An 18,330-nucleotide genomic window follows, 5' to 3' on the forward strand; every position below is an offset into this window, starting at 1 on the left:
TCTTTGTTCCCCTCCTTTGGACACTCTAACAGCTTAATATCTTTCTTATATTGTGACTCCCAAAACTGCACACAATATTACAGGTGAGGCTGCATCAGTGCAGAGCAGAGCGGGACAATTCCCTCCCTCGACTGGCTGATGATGCTTTACCTGATGCCCCCAGGACACAGTTGGCCCTCCTGGTTGCCAGGGCACTGCTGGCTCATATTCAACTTGCTGTTGACCAGGACCCCCAGGCCTCTTTCCGTGGCACTGCTTTCCAGCATCTCATTCACCAGTCTATACATACATTCAGGGTTGCCCCATCCCAGATGCAGAATCTGGCACTTCCCGTTGTTGAACTTCATATGGTTGGTGATTGCCCAGTCCTCTAACTTGTCGAGGTCTCTCTGCAGGGCCTCCCTGCCTTTGAGGGAGTCAACAGCTTCTCCCAATTTTGTGTCATCTGCAGACTTGCTTAATATCCCTTCCAGTCTTGTGCCCATGTGCTTGGGAAGTTGTTGAAGAGCACAGAGTCCAAGATGCAGCCTTGTGGAATGCCACTAGTGACAGGTCACCAGTCTCATGTCACCCCATTCACTATTACCCTCAGTGCTTGACCTGTGAACCAATTGCTCACTCACCACATGACGTGTTTATCCAGCTGTGTGCTGGACATTTTGTCCAGAAAGATCCTGTGAGAGACAGTATTGAAAGCTTTACTGAAATGCAAAAGATTACATCAGCTGGCTTCTCTTAATCAGCTAGATGGGTTACCTTGTCATAAAAGGAAATCAGGTTGGATAAGCAGGACTTTCCTCTCAGGAAGACATGTTGACTGTGACCGATGGCTGCATTGTCTTTCAGATGTTTTTCAATACCTCCCAGAATAATCTTCTCCATGACTTTATCAGGCACTGAAGTGAGACTGACAGGTCAGTAGTTTTGGGGGTCCTCGTTCTTGCCCCTCTTGAAAATCAGGACAATGTTCACCAGCTTCCAGTCAACTAAGAACTCTCTGGATTCCCAAGACCACTCAAAAATCATTGAGAGATTTAGACTTAATTTTAAGGGTTTCTGGATTGACCCTGGTAGAAATCCTCTGTTAAAGGATGGCTGCGGTGGGAGGGGGGAAGGTGGTTAATAGCTATAGGAACATCTCTCTGACATGCTGTACACATTTGTGGTTGGAACAAGTGACTACTGACTGGAGTTGAGCAAACAAGGAAACATAAACTGCAAATTAAGAGGCCACCCAGATAATGAAATAGCAAGAAGCCTGTTGAATGCTGATCAAGATATTGATAAAAAATTACCAAACAAAACAATAACAACTGATCCCTCTAGAAATAGCTAATAGGAAAATAATTAAATAAATACATGACTTGAAATTCTCAGACTAAATAAAAAATTTAATTGTAGCTTTAATTTTTAAATATGCTTCCTAAGAATCTGCCTGAAAGTGGATATCATGGCTAGGCTTCGCGAACGAAAATTTGGGAAGGGCTCTACCCACCTTTAATAAAATAACTGTAATGTGAGCCTTTTGGTAATGAATGAATTAAAAAACCATATGGATGCATTAAGTAGAATAATAAATGTACCATACACAAAAGTAGGACATCCATAAATCATTTATGATGTCCTTTCTCATCAACTCTTTCTTTGAGTCTTAATTGAAAACCAGGGTAGCTGGGTATTAGAAAAACTAGATTTGTTAGTCAGATAACAGACAACTTTCATTAAAGCATTAATTAATTTTAGAATGCTGAGGGCCCGATACATTAAAAATACTTGCAGAACAGTGCTACTTTACTTATGGGGTTTGGGGTTTTTTTCTGTTTTAATTACTCTCTTCCTCTGGTCAATGAAAGTTATTTGTGTTCTACTTTAACTAGCTCAGCAAGCATGATGGAATATTATTGTCTTTATAGAATTAAGTATTGAATTGCCCAAACAATTCCAAATGCTTCAAATGGCTGTATGGTACAATAACAAAAGTAAGATGGTCTATTCTTACAGTGACTGTGAGTGAGCCTGTTTCCTCTTTCAAAGGCAGAGATTTTGAGGACGTTTGTTAGGCAGTTCATTCTATGCACAGTCCTTCATGCCAGTAGAAACAGGGGAACACTACAAAAAAATACCTTTTTTGGTGTTTTTTTTTCTTTCACTTCACTTGTATTTAAGCATATTAATCTGAAGTCTCTTTTTATCGCCTTTAATAGTGGTCTAATCTTATTAAGAAGATAGCCAAAATAAATGTTTTGCATCACTCTTATAAAATGAGAGCACAGCATAAATGCTGAAATTAATGTGAGACCTGAGCTTACTCTGCCAGAGATGTACATGTCTATGTCAAAATGACCAGAGCTGTTTAAATAAAATACTTTATGAAAAATTTTAACAAAAAACAGGATTTACAGTATTGGTTCTAAAAATATACAAGATTCGGTCTGACAATAATGTGATTCAGTACGAATAGCACATCCGTTTTGTGGTGATAAATATGCTAAGGAAAAGTAGAGACAGGCAGGTTATTGTTAAGGATCATGTTTATTTCTGTCCATATGTTAAGAGTAGAATGTTTCTATAATCAGTTTTTCATTCAAAGTGAGGGACTAAGGAATGTTGTAGATAATGAAAAAAAACCCTGATAATGTAATGTAACAATATAACATAGTAAGACCATGATGTAGATGTACTGGGCACAGAGTTAGCTCACATCTTTCAGGGCTTGCTAGCCTAGGCCTAGCATAAATGCACAGACCTGGCTGACTCTAACAAAAATATCCCTTGGAGTCCCAGTGCCAGGAAATGCATTGCAGAGCATGAGGAGCATCAATATCAGTGTTGAGTTATGGTATCCTGCTGACTGTGAGCTACTGCTGCCTAAGAGCAGCTTTGGTGTCTCCACATTCATGTGCCATTAAACTGAAATCCAGGGACTACTGAGCACTGACTGTATTTCTAGGCCAGGGGGTGTATTTCTAGGCCAGACTTGGATGTTCGCACCCACAGTGAAACCCTTTCTCTTGTTCTCATGTAATCGATCTTTGTCAAGCAGAGTTTGGCAAGTTTGGCAAAGGCTGCTAGCTTTTCTTTGTCATAATGTTATTACAATCCTCTCCATCCAATGCTCTACTGCTATTGATCTTTGCTCTCTTGGCCATGTTACTACTGTTGTAGTTTCTTTGGTTGTAATAGAAAGGCATTGACTGTAATCTTTGGCTCTGGTACACAGTAATTTCTTGGCTTGTCTACTTTAGCATAGAAGCTACATCTTTGCTTTTTTAAATCCCTTTTCTTTAATTGTGGACTTCTTTCAAAATTATTTTGAGGCTGATGCAATACAAAAATACCTTCACTTTGATATTACATCAGCTGCCAACCAACTCTCTAACAACTCATTAGTTAGAGAGTGGATCACACATTCCTTGTAGCAACTGAACAGTATGGGAGGCTGACCAAGAACTGCTGAAATGAATGAAATCTTCTGAGGCAAAAAACTCAAGGCAGAAGTATATTGAAAATAAATTCAATTTTTAAATAATTTTGAGGTAAATTTTTAACGTAAAAAAAATTTCACTCTGAGAAAATGGAACTATTTAAACTGGGAGGGAAGGAGGAAATGAGAGTCACGTATCACAGAAATCCCAAAGCTCAAGGCATAGAGCTACAATGAGTACTCAGGTTCCAGTGCCTCTTGTCATGTCCTGGTAGAAGACAACAGTCACGAGGGGGAAATTGGTTAAATCATCCAAGTCAAGTTATTTGGTGTCTTTTGTTTACATTGTAGGATAGACCTGAGAAAGGCTCATGCAGGGGGTGTTTTCAGTGCACTTGAGATTGGTCGTCTTCAATATGTGGGAGTTCCAAGGCCAAGTCTTTTTTAGACACAGAAATGTTTTGCTCTTCTTTCCAGATTAATTTTTATTTAATTATTTCAGCTGAGTGGAATCTGCAGTGTTAGTGGAGACAGATTCGTCTGGAAGTCTAGTAATTCAATTTATCATGCGGCATATGGAAGACAAAGCAATAACTCTCCATTCTGAAGCATATACAGATGAGGGACCTGAGCTGGGGTCTCCCATAGCCAGTATAAAGCTCTAGCACAGATCTGTTGCTTATTCTGAAGTAAATCAGTCTTCTACAGATTTTCAGCAGGTTGTCCCTTAGTGAGATTATCAGCAATATAATATTTCTCAGCTGTTTAGAACTCAAAATTTGACAAGAAGTTCTGGAGCAGGAGTGGGGAGCTATTAGCTGTTCATTTGCTAACAGTCTGTACAAAATCAGGAGGCAGTGTACTGGCACAAGTCTCAACACAGAGTTGTTTATACTGAGTTTATATTGAGTTCTTTGTACATCATAGATAGTAGGGAGATTCTGCACTCTTGCTAGAGAAGAAAAATTGAAGGAAATTCAGACACATGTTTTTGTACAGAGAGACAAGATCACATGCAGTCCATGTACTTTCTCTGGTAAAGTGGAAAGGCAGAAACTGGTTTTCAGAGGCAATACCAGACAAGTTACATAAACAGAAAGGAATGAATAAAACTTTAGTGTTGTGAATCTTGCACACTCTGTTACGTTCTCTGTTTGGAAAGATCCCTTATTATCCATGGAAGCCTTTTAAAAATTCCCCATGTATATTCAGGAGTCATTTAGTTAAAATCATTGCCAACTAGACAATCATTTCAACCAAACTTGCACTACATTACTTCTGCATTGTTCATTCTTTCCTGAATAATATTTTCTACTGGGACTTAGAGCATGATACTACTGATGTGAATTGATGTGAAGCTTACAAGAATAAGAGTCCTAACTGCTTTATGTTGCCCAGTATAAAACTTGTATTTTTCTCCAGTTAATCAGGCATGCAATGCATTCAAGAGCATTTCAGAACATTGCTGGATTTTTCATACATGCCTTTTTTTTTTCATCCTTTTCTGTTTTGGCTAAACATTTGGTGCATCCCATGCAGTATTCTCTACCCTTTTTTATCCTTCTCTTTTTTGATGGAGTTCTTGCCCCCAAAATACCTAGTCTGTAGTGCCTATTTAAGCCATTTGCCTCACTATCCATTCAACCAGTCCCCAATGATTCTGTTCTTTCATCTACTCCCTCTCTGACTCTGCTGTGTGGAAGTCATATCCTTTCCTCACCTAACCCTTGTTTTTTTTTTTAAGATGCAGTTGAGTTTCAGGCTGTGATTGATAGGGCAAATATCTAATCTTCTCCAAAATCCTTCATAATAAATTCAAACTTGGAAAATTACTTTAAATAGCACATTCATCTTTCTTGGTCATGTCCCTGTTGAGCTACTGGAAGTGCTCTTCTTTCCTCATTGGTGTGTTGCATTGGTCTTCTGCACACTTCTGCCTGTGAACTTGTCCCTCTACTGTTCTATCTTCCTTTTTGCATCTCTTCAGTGTGACCCTTTACCCCAAGCTATTACCAGGGTCTTGGCTTACCTAATCACTTTGTACTTCTGGTTTTTGTTTCACCTTTGTCTTCTGCTCCTTCCCTTATTCTTTTAGTCTCAAAGCACTTTGCTCCATTTTTATATGTTTTGTAGCCCACACTTTTCTTTGGTTCCGCTGATAGTCTTCCCCTCTGCTGTGAATGCTCCTTTTTGCCCAGGGCTGCTCTGTTACCAGATCTCTGACAGCATCGTGGCTATGCAAAATCTTCTTGAACTGTAATGTGCACCTTTTCACCCATTGTGACAGTATGGCAGGTGTTCTCAGCTCTGGTTTTAGTTGTTTGGTCTGATGGTGTTTTGTTTAAGGGTTTTTTTGTTGATTGGTTTGTTTGTTTGTGGGTTCTGTTGTTGTTTTTTGGGGATATTTTTAAATGTATTGTATTCATGGCAAGTAACTGCTGGTCTTCACTGTGAGTGAGCCTATTTGCTTATTTGCTTGTGTTAAGCTAAGAGGAAGCAACTTGAGAGTATTCTTGTTCGTGGTATAGGTTTGCCTTGCTTTTGCGGTGCTCCATGGGCTTCTGGATTGTAAATGCTATGGGGATTATTGTGAAGCACTTACACCCAGGTACTTACAGACCTGAAATTAAATTATGATATAACTGATTTCTGAAAAATCCTATTCAAACTCATGACCAAAGTATACTTTGAAGTCCAAGGTTAAGTTTTGCTGGTTTTGATAAAGTATTACAGAAAAAAATATATTTTCTCTTTGAAAAGGCTAATGTTTACCACATGAATTTTGACTTAACAAAGCTAAATTAATGTCTGCTTAAAGACAATAAAAAATTTTCTCAGCTAAAGTAAATATTAATTTAAGATTAAGTTGTGGTAATGTGTGCATGTCAGAGGTCACTTAGCAATATAAAAGTATGCAGCAGTTCTTAAGTGTAGGCCATTGAATAGATTGAATTTCTACTCTGGAGTTTTGGAGGAAAATGTTTAGTGAAAACACATAGAAAATTATCAAATAACGGTGTTGTCCACCAGATGTCCCTGTACTCATAGGTGGTAATGAACAATAATCATTCAACTGTCTAATTGCTTTTATTAAAGGCAATTTACACACACTGTATGCATTTCCCAAGTCTCCATTAACCACTGTGTAATAAGATCATGAATAAATGGCAATTATATTAACAGTATTTGAGCGCTATAGTTATGAAAATAAATTACAGGAATTACTTGCCATCTCAGTTTTGTGTGTTTTTTCTTCTCTTGGGAAACAGTCAATCTTTATCATACATTGCATGGTAGAAGTGATAACAATTGGTCTCTTATATTTGTAATTTATATAAATTTATATGTGTAAATACATTAGTCATATAAATCTTACAAAGTAATATGTTCTCATCTACCTACCTATCTAGAAAAGACTCTAAGTAACTAGAACTGACAGAACTAGTGAGTTGAAGGATTGTGGCTTTTGTGGAGATTTCTTTTAACTTTGGTAACTATTGGAGCAGACTTTGGTCATGGCCCCTGTATTCATCAGGGTGTTTCATTTCTGTCAGCTGCTCCCTTAGCTTGCTGTGCAGCGTCTTCCAGCCAAATGCTTGGCTATCAGCTCGCCATGCATGTTTGGGGGCTACGGCAGGACTGTGAGGTATCTCTTTTCTAGTAGGGACTTAGGCTGCTGCCCTCCAGTTTGAAGATAACCATGTCCCTGACTGTACCCACAGTGGGACCTGGGCAAGTCTGCCAACATGTGTGCCCTTAAGCATCGTGGCTAATTCAAAGACATAACTTGAGTTTTAGTGATGCCACAACACAGTCAGGATACCTTTTCCTCCTTTTCCCTGGGATGACTAAGCTGCTGGAAGGGCATCTGAATCCCTGCTGGGAGCAATTCCCTGGCATGACTGAAAGATCTCACCCCTGGCATTCACACTGTCAGGTCTACATGGGGGCATATCCCTGGATAGAGAGACAGCAAACAGTGGTGGCAGGACCCATGTCCAAGTGTTCCTTTCATTTTCTGTGTTTCCAGTTAATTTTATAACCACAGTTGTGACCCTCCAGATGTTTCTATGTTTGGCAATGTATTACTTGATTACAGTGCTTAATTTTAATAATGGTTTTATAACCAGCCTTCTGCTTTTCAGTTGTAGTTACAAAGTTTTGCAAGATGCCTTGAAGATTTCTGTTGAATGTGTATAAATTTATTTATGGGTATTTCTGTTATCTTCTGTTTTTTTAAAAAAATAAATGGTATCTAAAAAATCCTTATTAAAAACAGATAATTTTTTATTGCCCATTAATAGTGCCTTCTGATAATGATGATACAGGAAATGATACTGTTTTTTTGCTTTTTGATGTGTTTGTGATTCTGTCTTTTAGTATATGCATGTGACTTTCCTAATCAGTGAGCAGTTATGTAAGTTTTCGTACCAGATACATAGATTGATTAATCAGTAGGAATTCTGTCTTAATAAGAGGACTGCCTTCTGGTGTCTGAGCAGTGTAAGCTTGATTAAGTAAAGGGAAATCAGTGGGAACCAAAGGAGGCAGGAAGGGATTTGGATAGAATAAAATTTTTAAATAATTTGGAGAAAACAGGGCACTTCTGAAAGCAGCAGACATCCTTATCTTGGTGGATATGCTGAATTTGCCTTTCCTAAATTAAGACATCCACTAACACTTCATATTTATTACTTGAAAACATGTCGTATATTTATGTAGGTTTGTGTGTTTGTATTTCAAGATGGCATATTGCATGGAAATTTAAGTGTTTTATTTTGACTTTTTGGTTGCAAAGTTTTCTGTTTCCACCAGGCATTATTGTCTCTCACAAACAGCTATCAACCAAAATACTAATAATAAATGTTTACTGCTATAGCCCAGTAAACAAGGCATGAAAGGTTATTCCAAGCCTGAGTATTAGAAAATAATACTCAGATTTTCAAATCCTTAGACCAATAGGAGAATAATTTAATTTTAAATTTTTTTTTCCATCCCAAATATATCTGTTTTTTAAAGTATTTTGAGTTTGTGATATACCATGATATTAATGTAAAGAAACTTTCAGGAATAAGGTTGGTGAAAGTGAAAGCTTTTACATGCATTTTAGCCCAGGAGAGCAAAGTAAAGTTACTTCAGTCCACTAGGCTAAATATATAACTTAATCTTGTTATTTTATTTATAGTTTCCTGGATTACCTCTTACTCTTTAATCTCATGAAGTACTGTATTTATTAAACTGCTTGCATGTGTTCAGGAAAGACATTGGCTGAAAAAGAAATGGAGACAAGATTTCTTGCACAGCTTTTTTAACTTGAATGTAGGAATATATACCGCCTACTGTAAAGGCAGTTATGAAGTCTGATTATGTAAGTACTTGTAATTTCTAGATAGGTTTTGTGCTTGAAATCAGAAGGAATGGTATAAAATAAGCAAGGATATAAGAGCCAAGTTGTGACTTAACTCTATTTTAGCAATATATTGTTCATGCTCCATTAAAAGGACTCTTGACTGTAGTTACTTGAAAATGCTTACTATGTCTTCTACTTTTAATGACCTGAATTTCAGTTTACAGACCAATTTAGCACTGATTAATTCTACAGTGATGGTAGTCATGAAATATTACAATCTTGCGCTAAACTTCTATAAAATATATATCCTACAAACATGGATAGGTTTTGGTCAGCAATGACCTTTTTTAAAATAAAATTACTTCCTTAACACTCTTTTTAGAGGAGTTAAAATCCTCTTACTGTTACTTCTATAAATTGTGTTTACTGACAGTAACACCTGTCTTTATACGTATATACATTCACTTAACAGTATTTTATGTGCTATTTTTAAGTCAAAACATGGCTAGAAGAAATGTGGGACAATTCAGCAGCTCTGAAGTATTATGTGTAAGATACCTGTAAAATGGAAAAAACTCTTAGATAATATTTATACTATTATTTCTTTAATACTTTTCTTTCATGCTTAGTGTACCTCCGTGACTGTATGCTTTTGTATTTCCTTGGTGTGGATTACAACGTGTAGGTGTATGAAAAGTACCTGTTTGTAGGTGATTCTGTCCTAGGTTCTAGCCACATCTAGTTCGTGTCTATGGTGATCTGTTCAAATGCTTGGGCATCTATTTTCTTGTCTCTTACTGAAGGAAGGGAGCCAAAGGTCCCATCCTATGGGTGCAAGCTCAAACTGAACATGCCTTAGATAAACAGCCACAGAGGACATGCTACTGTGTTCATTCCTGCTTTGATGATAAAAAAGAAGGCTCAAGTTCAGTGGTACTTTCTGCCTGGACAGGACTGATACCTCAGTACATAGGAAAATGAAAGCTACAGCACAGCAGATGAATGAGGAATTTAGAAGGGACTGAACAAGCTCTGTCAGCTTATATGATGTCATTTTGAGTCTTATTAAAATTACCATGAGTATGTCACTGTGAAGTTCTCAGATTTCAGTAAGCATGGACAGCTACATTTTTGTTTTGAATCGCTGTCAGGATTACATCTGTGATTCCAGAACACCTTTCTGATAGCTACAGTACTTGCTGTTAGTCAGTGTGATGCTGAGCTCTGCCTGAGACCTCCCTGACTGAGACTTCAGACCACTAGGGCTACCCAGAATGCAACTATACTTTGTACTTGTCTTGTCCTTCCTTTCTTCTCAGGAGAGCTTATAGCACTTATGACATGCTTTTTTTGAGGACAGACCTAACTCCTGATTTTCAGAGAACTAATCTGTTTACATTTGGCTTGGCTCCATCAGTGGCAAACAATATTAAGTCTATTAAATGGCATCCTTGTATTTTAGTGCATTTGTACATAAGTTCTGCAAAACAGTGCTTGAAGGTTGTTTACACAATGAAAAAGGCATTTCTCCTAACTTAGCGCATTAGTTCTTTCTCTAAGCATTTGGATCGGAGTCCACGATAGATGGAATATATTCACAAAGGCAAAGATCCAGGAAAATATTTTCTTCAGCAGAGTAGCATAAATGAACAAAATGTTCCTGGTTCTTTAATTACTTTTCTTTCTATAACTTGCCATATCACATAATAACATTAAATAAAACAAAAGTGCATCTGTCTAATCTTGTAATGCTCATTCAAGCTGAACTCCCCCATATTTCAGTTTTAGCCTTTTTCTTTTTGGTTGTGCTCCTCTTGCTGCAATAATAGCGATGAAATACCTGTGATAGAAGTGGTAGCAGAGAAGGAGGCACATGAGAGAACAGTAATTTACTTGGGTAACCATGGCCTTGTCAAGCAGCTTGTTTGATTCAGTTTAGGGAGGAGGCTAGGAGAAGAATGATCTCCAGAAAGGGTCGGAACTCTGCCCCAGAGCATTCTGCCCTTGGAGCAGGGCAGCTTCCCAACACACCTTTTTCTGACCACAACTACAAATCTGTCAAGGTGCACTCATCTTTAAGAAACTACCACACTCTTAGATATTTAACCCAAACACCTCCATATTTTAAACCTCTATAAAGAGCATTCTCATGAATAGCAAATAAGAACACATTAGTGGTGCATATGACAAAGAACTAGCTCTTAATGAGCTAGACTGGGTATTGGAGGCAGTATGCTGTCATCACATGGTAGCCATAACCATGGTTAACTTGTAAGGTTTGGGAAGCTGTTTGGGTTTCTCCACACTGGACCTCAAAATGCCGTGACTCAGGAGGGGGCATGTGTGGACATTTGATGCACAGGAAGGGATCATGTGGTCATGAAACTTTTTTCTAATGGTTCTTCCGCCCAAGTGTGAATGGTGCCACCAAATGTCCTCTGAGACACAAGATCATAAAACAGCTGGCAAAATAAGGCCTCTGTCATAAACAGTATCTCAAGTTTGGTGCATTATATATATGCTAAATGGTATATATTTACTAATCATCATGAACAAGAGTAAAATTCATTCTTAATTCTCTGAAATGTATTAAATATTAAAAGATGGAATGAAATTCTGTTCAGGAACTTCAGCATAGAATGAGATGAGATATTCAGTGGGAGGTGTTGCTTTATTGCTTGTAAATTAAAATGAGTACTTTTTGAATGTGTTTGGTTATTATTTTCTAAGAAAGACTTGCTAATTTTTAGTAGCTAAGTAAAATTACCAAGTACTGGTATGATTAGATATTTACTGGATAAAAACCAGGGAACAGAAGACAGGACTTGCCTCCTTCTGTGCCTAAAGGAGTCTCTAAATTGCAGAGTCACAGTCACATTTGTTTTTATATCTTCTCTCAAAAGTCAGGGCTTCTAATTGCTACACTGAAATGGCTTCAAAAGTAGATGGGGAATTCTGGAAGTCCTAGAATAACCTCAGGCTTGTTAGACAACACTCATTCTTGGGAAATCTGCTTTGAAGCCTCCTTGTAAAAGGAAAATATTTGACCCATGTCTTTTTTTACTTTGAATTACATCCCTAATCCCTAAATTACTAGAAGGAGGGAATAAAGGTACAATAGCTCCCATATTGTCTTGGATGTGAAAGTGGGCTAAGCATAAGCAAGCAAGCGGAATCCTGCCCCAGACCTCTCGTTATGAATCCTGATATGGAATAGTAGTTAGCCCATGTCACTGCCCACAGCGATCTTGGTTTGGTCATCAGCTCTAGCACAGATTTTGTGCATGACCAGGCTGTCTATGCCTTGGTTGCCCCTCCATTTAGACAGGGTATTATTTGATTCTACCACATACCAAGGTAGCTGCAAATATACATTCATTAACAGTTCATGAGTTTCTCGAATAGAATAGTAATGACTTGAGAATAGAAAGGCCTTAAAAAATTAAAACTGTTATTTGAATGTGTATATATGTATATACAAAAAGGGCTTCCCAAGTAAATTTTGTTATGCTCTGTCCACCACAGCTCACAGCAAGGAAGATGCAGAATCCCTGAGTCTCATGGACAAAAAATATTGATTTAATTGCCTAGCTTTTTGGATTCTTTTAGTTTAAGTTTATAATGGGTTTATATGACATGATTGAGTTCAATAGCAAGAAACTTGATCCAGAAATATGGTAGGTGTTTCCTAGTTCTGTATTATCTGAAATCAGATAATTCTTTGTTCACAGCAAAAATCATAGGCTGGCTTTTCACTGCAAACTTTTAGAAATTAATTCAGTTTACATTAGAGCAAAATCACACACAGTTTACATTAAAATCAGAGTTCTAGAAAGCTCATTTCTTTTAATGCTAGGTACTGTTGGAGCTCCTAAGAATGGAAATTTTATATGCAGGATGCCTCCTTAAAGCTGTAACACTGAAAACAAAAAATCACAATACAGGCTTGTTGGTATTATGTCGCAGGTAGCACATTCAGTACAGTAGTTTGGATCTGGCTTTACCTAATGAAGATGGATAATTTCTTATTAAAAAAGCCATGACCTTAGTATAATCATAAAAATCTGACTTGATGAGGTCTAGTAGAAATGTATCTAGTAGAAACAAATTTACATTTGCTTCTATGACAGTGTAAAGAAATAATTTTCGTGAAACTATCAGTAAAACTGTGAATCTGTTTTGGGTTTTTTTGAGTGAAAGTCTTAATTTGCAGACAAGGTGCTGCATACAGATGTTGCAGGTAGGGCAAAAGAAGGGCATGAAATTACAGGCTTCCATCCCTTTTAACAGATTTTTCAGTTCTGCCAATCAAAACTTAAAATTCAGAATTAATGCATGGTGCTCAATGTGAAGCTGTTGAATGACAGACTGTTCAGCAAACAAGGCAGATCAGAGAGGTCAAAGTTTATTTTTTGTAGTCTTACACAGGCAAGGAAATCCTTCTCTTTCTTAGTACCTTGTTTTCAGAAAGCTTGTATCATCTCCATGTTTTCTTGGGAAAGAGAAAGCTATGAGAAGGGGATGATTGGTAAGACTCTATTTGTGTTTTTACGTGTCTTTCAGTATTTTGCGGAGGTTGGTGGTTATCACTGCAGGTAATGATCCTAAACTGGAGAAACTCTGTAGGCAGTAGTGGTAGTAAATTGTAACAATTCTCTTGCAAAGGATATTAGTTCTAAAGGAAATGGACCATGTTTTTAAACTCCTGTACATTTTTTTCTTTTTTTTTTTTTTCCTATTTAAAGGAAAAAACTTTCAAAATGTTTTTCTGGCATTTTTCTCCAAAACAGTAGATAGTCTATAGAAAATTGTATAAATGCATTAGATCAAAATTCACTTTATCTTAGTTTTCAACAAGCACCCCCCAATTTTACAATTTCTTCTTATTTTCTCTTTTGCTGTTATGTATTTCACTACAATTAATTGTACCTGTGCTTTTCTTCAGGATTGTTTTTTATTAATCTTTTTTTTTCATTTTGCATTCTGTAAGTCTTAAAAACTTGAAACAATTTGAATAAGTTAAATAAGCAATGGCAAAAAATAGCACAGAGAAAAAAATAAGAAAACTGGAAAGGAAATGAAAATAAATAGCAAAGCTGGAAATAATTTCTTCTATTCCAGTAGATGACAAAAAACTTGGATGGGGGATGAAGGCTTAGAGAGGAAAAAAGATGTATCATATTTTTTGTTTTCCAAAACTAAGTCAGTGTAGGAATTTCAACTGCAATAAGGTCAAGTTTGCCAGTTTGTTTGTTGGGTGGGTTTTACTTATAAATTTCATATTAATAACATTCAAATGTTACTTTCTTTGATAAAAAATAAGGCCAGATTATTTTTTAGTGGGAAAACTTTAAGGCAGAATATGTCAACCAGCCCTTCTGGGGCTGACAGCTTTTTTGCTCCTGTGGATTACAATCATTATTTGGAAAAGTTTAGTAGCTGTTGTCTTTGCAGTGAGAAGCATCTCCAACCTGCCAAGTACCAAGTTGCAGTTCTGAGAGGTTACAAACACCAGTGTCAACAGTTTATTGATCACCAGCTCCATCAGCTAAATCAGTTGGGCAGAAGGAATTTCTAGGTTTTGTTTACATTGTTGTGCATTGTCCCTTATTTGAAGTAGTGATATTGTATGTGGATGAGTCATAGTTAAGGAATAAAAATTAAATCTGCATTAGGAAGACAATATTCTCATCTGTTTGAAATTTTGGAATATTAGACTTTATATACTTTCTTAAGTGGAAGAAAGAAGCAAGCTATGAGAAAAAACTCTTAAAATTCTAGTTCATCTTGCTGAGTCTGTTGTGGAGAAACCAGGAAAGTTCTAGGTCTCCTGGAAGCTCCTGAAGGTTTCTACCTTTCACAAGAACTGTTAATTATGTCTGTCATGTTGTCAATTCTATATCCTTGCAGTAGCAATACGATGGTGATGAAGGGCAGTGCAAAGATGAGGTTTTACAGGTGACAGGGCAGCATTCTGGAATTACAATCAAAGACTAGTGTGTGGCTGCTGAGGAATGTGCGCTGGCAGATTGCATACTTGGGGAATTGCTCTTCAGGGTGTCTTCAGGGGAATGATACAGGTCAATATCTCTTGAGCAAAAACTTTGTAGTGGAAAGACATTTTCACAAACACCATATATTTGTGTTTTTCAGATTAGCAGACCTTCTCATTAATGTTTTTGATTTTTTTTTTTGTTAATGGCCTTGTGTCGATCCTGTCTCAAAATTTCTAATGGCATGGTAAGAACTTAAAAGTGGATTGGTTTAAATTAAAAAATATTTGTATCTTTCAGAGAAAAAAACTTCCTTCAGAAACAGAGGATGTCATCTTGTTATCTTGTTTAACTCCTGGCCTTGCCTTAGTAGCTGGATAAAAGAATTTGAATCAAAGTTAGTCTCCACACAATATGTTCTCTACTCTAGAGTTTCTCTAGCTTACAAATTATACCAAATGTATTTAATACTTTCAAAGCATTCTTTTTCCAATTTTAACTATATATGTGTGTGTCTCTGATTTACAGCATAGACACTTCAAGCTGGAATAGAATAATTACAAAAGGTCAATATGTTTGAAAAACACATATCTAGCTGCATGGTGGAATAATAAAAGTACAATTTCCAGCATTCCAGGGAAAAGAGGTCATCATTCAAAGCAGTTCAACTAATATGTAATATGTTCTGTCTCTTGTATGTATGCATACGTGTGCATGGTATTGTTCAGTGGTATCCTCTGTTTTGAAACCATTCTCCACAGCAGTTTCCCATGTGTGTGGTTCAGCAGCATGTTTTCCTCAAAGCGGCACGAAGTGTCCATGCACCAAATAGCACCTAACTGTCCTGTAGTTCCCCAGATACACATAAATGTGTGTATAACTATACACTTTATATATATATATATATCTCATATGTATATATTTTTATACAGTCAATAATATATATCATCTTTAGGTAGGGTTGTTATGGCACAAATCTCTAAAATGCTGCTTAATATACTTAATTTTCATAAAACAAGTCTGTCAAATCAGATTTCAAACACCTGTATTAGTTTTGGTAGAGAATTTTACTATCACAATGGCCAATGAGTAGTGATTGTTTTAAAAACCTGTTGATTTTTATATGTTTCAAATCTACACTGCAAAATTGCACTGAAGTAAAAAACTGAGTTGTTTCTAGGTTGCTCTTTGTTTATTATGTTAAAAGCCATGGTGTATTCTTCCATGGATGCACACATGTAATTCCCATTACCATTACAGCAAGTATCACACAAGCACCGAGGAGATAGAAGAATTCCCCGAGGCCTTTATGTTATCCTTCATGCATTAAATCATGTGAAGTGGAACAAAGTAATCTGAAAATGTGAATGCTTTTGAACTAGGGCTATTGAACTGTGTTATCCTTGCTGCACTAATTCCACAGAATTGGCAGAAGCAGCAGAGCTGATCTAGAGAGAGCCCCCTACCCAAAAGCACAGAGATGTTTTTCTAGCCTTCTGGAAGGCAGTGAGGGACAAAAGACTTCTCTGATCTTGTAGATATGGTTCATAAATTGCAGAAAAACTTCAAACTATTTGGTGTAAGGAAGAAATTCTATAAAACATGTTTTTTAAAAGTATTTTCTCATTCAACAATGCCTTTTATCTGTGCATAGATAGTATACAGGTATTGATGGCTGAGGTCTCTAAATAGGTCATTAAGGATAAAATTATTAGTGTTCTTTAACCTTAAAACTGGTGGAAGCATGAACTTTTCATTCTGAATAAAGCATTATGTCTTTATAATGTTAAGAGTTTAAGTAATTGGGGGGGGGGACAAAAGGGGGAGGCTACTAAAGCAGTGTATTTTACAGAAATAGCCTTTTATAATGATAACATTATGTCAGAGAGTTTTGACCAAATTTTCAGGTTGCTTTTTGAGAAAAACTAGGACAAAAACATAGCAAAAGGTTTTGGCCAGTAGCTAAACTAGCTCTAAAGCTACTAGTGTCGGCATGCAGTTTCTATTCTCCAAGATGTTTCAAAATATTCTTTTAAATGGCACTCAAAAATACCAGTTCTTAGCTGAAAATGCAGAGAAAACTAAAAATCCTAGTGAAAATGTTTCTTAGAAAACAATTAATTTCTTTGGATTTAAAAAAAACCCACATTTGGTTTATGGAAAACATGCTTAGAACTTTCCCAGCATATTCTGAATGAAATAAACAGCCTCGTCAGTAATTCAGTTCTGTTAATATATAATCTCAATTACTATGCCTTTATCTGTTTAAAGTTCATATGCAGTAATCATAGCTTGCAAATATTTGTTCACTTATTCCTGGTTGTTGTCTGTCCTTCTTACCTGTAATAAAGCTAAATAAATAGCTACAGGCAATATATGCTTATCTCATTGGTAGGCTGCAAAATGATGAATCAGAGTGACTAATTATTTGGAAAACAGACTGCTTCAGAGCAAAGAAAACCTCCCACCTCCTGTCATCCTAAAAACTTTAAATATATTTGGAGACTATTGGCTAGGAAGGCCAGACTGATCCAAATTAGTAGGATGTTAACATTTATTTGTAATGTAAAGAGACAGAGTAAAAGGTCACAGAAAAATTTCATTACTGTAAAACTACCGAAGATGTAGCTTCTCCCTGATATGGAACAAACTGTTCTGTAAAAGAAGTGCATTCACAAATCTCATTTTTATAGGATTTGTTTCATTATTCTCTGAATTCAGTGGGAAATGTCCTGATGGTATTGGTGGCGTACAGCTACTGTCCTGCAAGGTGTGCTGATCTCTTTCACCTTCAGGATTTTGTTCAGCAATTCAGCACTCCATTGATGTTTGAGGAGGTGATATTCTCACTGGGTTATCTCAGTATTGGGGTATTGAGGTAATACTGGGCTGTCATGAGAGGTTATGTGTAAGGTGTGAACTGGTGTTGAGGCGGATACTGCAGGAAAGAAGATATGTGGCAGTGCTGGGTAGGAAGTGACAGAAGGAAGAAACAAAAACAAACAAACAACCCTCAAAAATTATCACTTCAGGAACACATATTTCTTGTTTGGCTTCTTCACTGAAGATGAGGTGATAGGAGTTTAGTTATTTTTGCATTACTCGTTGGTGATTAAAAATCACTTCTTTCTAGTCCTTCTCTATCATTTCCTTCCCATCTTGCATTTCATCGTATGTTTTTTGCTGCCTCATTTCCTTTGTCTTTTCTACTCATTTCATCCCTAGATAGAGAATGAGGGAGGGGAAAGGGAATAGTGGCTATCACTACTAGTATTCTTGACTTTAGATTTATTCATGTGACTCCTCTATACTGCTTTCCTAATGATTAATACTAAATTTCTAGACCTTCCACTTCACCACAGAGATTGACAGCTGACAATAAATGAGTGGAGGTAGTCAGTTCATCTATATCCTTCTTTTCCAAAAGTCACTCATTGGGTCCCTACTTTTTCCCCTCCCGAGTTTATGAGGAAACTTACTGCTTCCTTTGTTGACACCACAGAAGGGCATGTTTGAGAAATCCAGTCTTCAGTCTTCCCCATTTACCCCTGTGAAAAAGCTTC

The 18,330-nt window shown here is 36.8% G+C and overlaps 1 protein-coding gene across 3 annotated transcripts in view; it reads left to right on the forward strand.

Moving 5' to 3' along the window:
- Positions 1-18,330, forward strand: part of PTPRR (protein tyrosine phosphatase receptor type R) — a 147,856-nt gene that overhangs the window by 25,115 nt on the left and 104,411 nt on the right. The window contains exon 1 of one of the 3 annotated variants that reach the window (XM_051795890.1): positions 13,187-13,302. The exons of the other annotated variants lie outside the window; for them this stretch is intronic. The gene's annotated coding sequence lies outside the window, so the exon portion shown is untranslated. Of the gene's footprint in view, positions 1-13,186; positions 13,303-18,330 lie in introns of those variants that run through there. 3 annotated transcript variants of the gene reach the window in all.

The sequence above is a fragment of the Manacus candei genome, unplaced genomic scaffold, assembly GCF_025592945.1.
Source record: "Manacus candei isolate 608988 ecotype Guabito, Panama unplaced genomic scaffold, ASM2559294v1 h1tg000043l, whole genome shotgun sequence".
NCBI classification, from domain to species: domain Eukaryota; kingdom Metazoa; phylum Chordata; class Aves; order Passeriformes; family Pipridae; genus Manacus; species Manacus candei.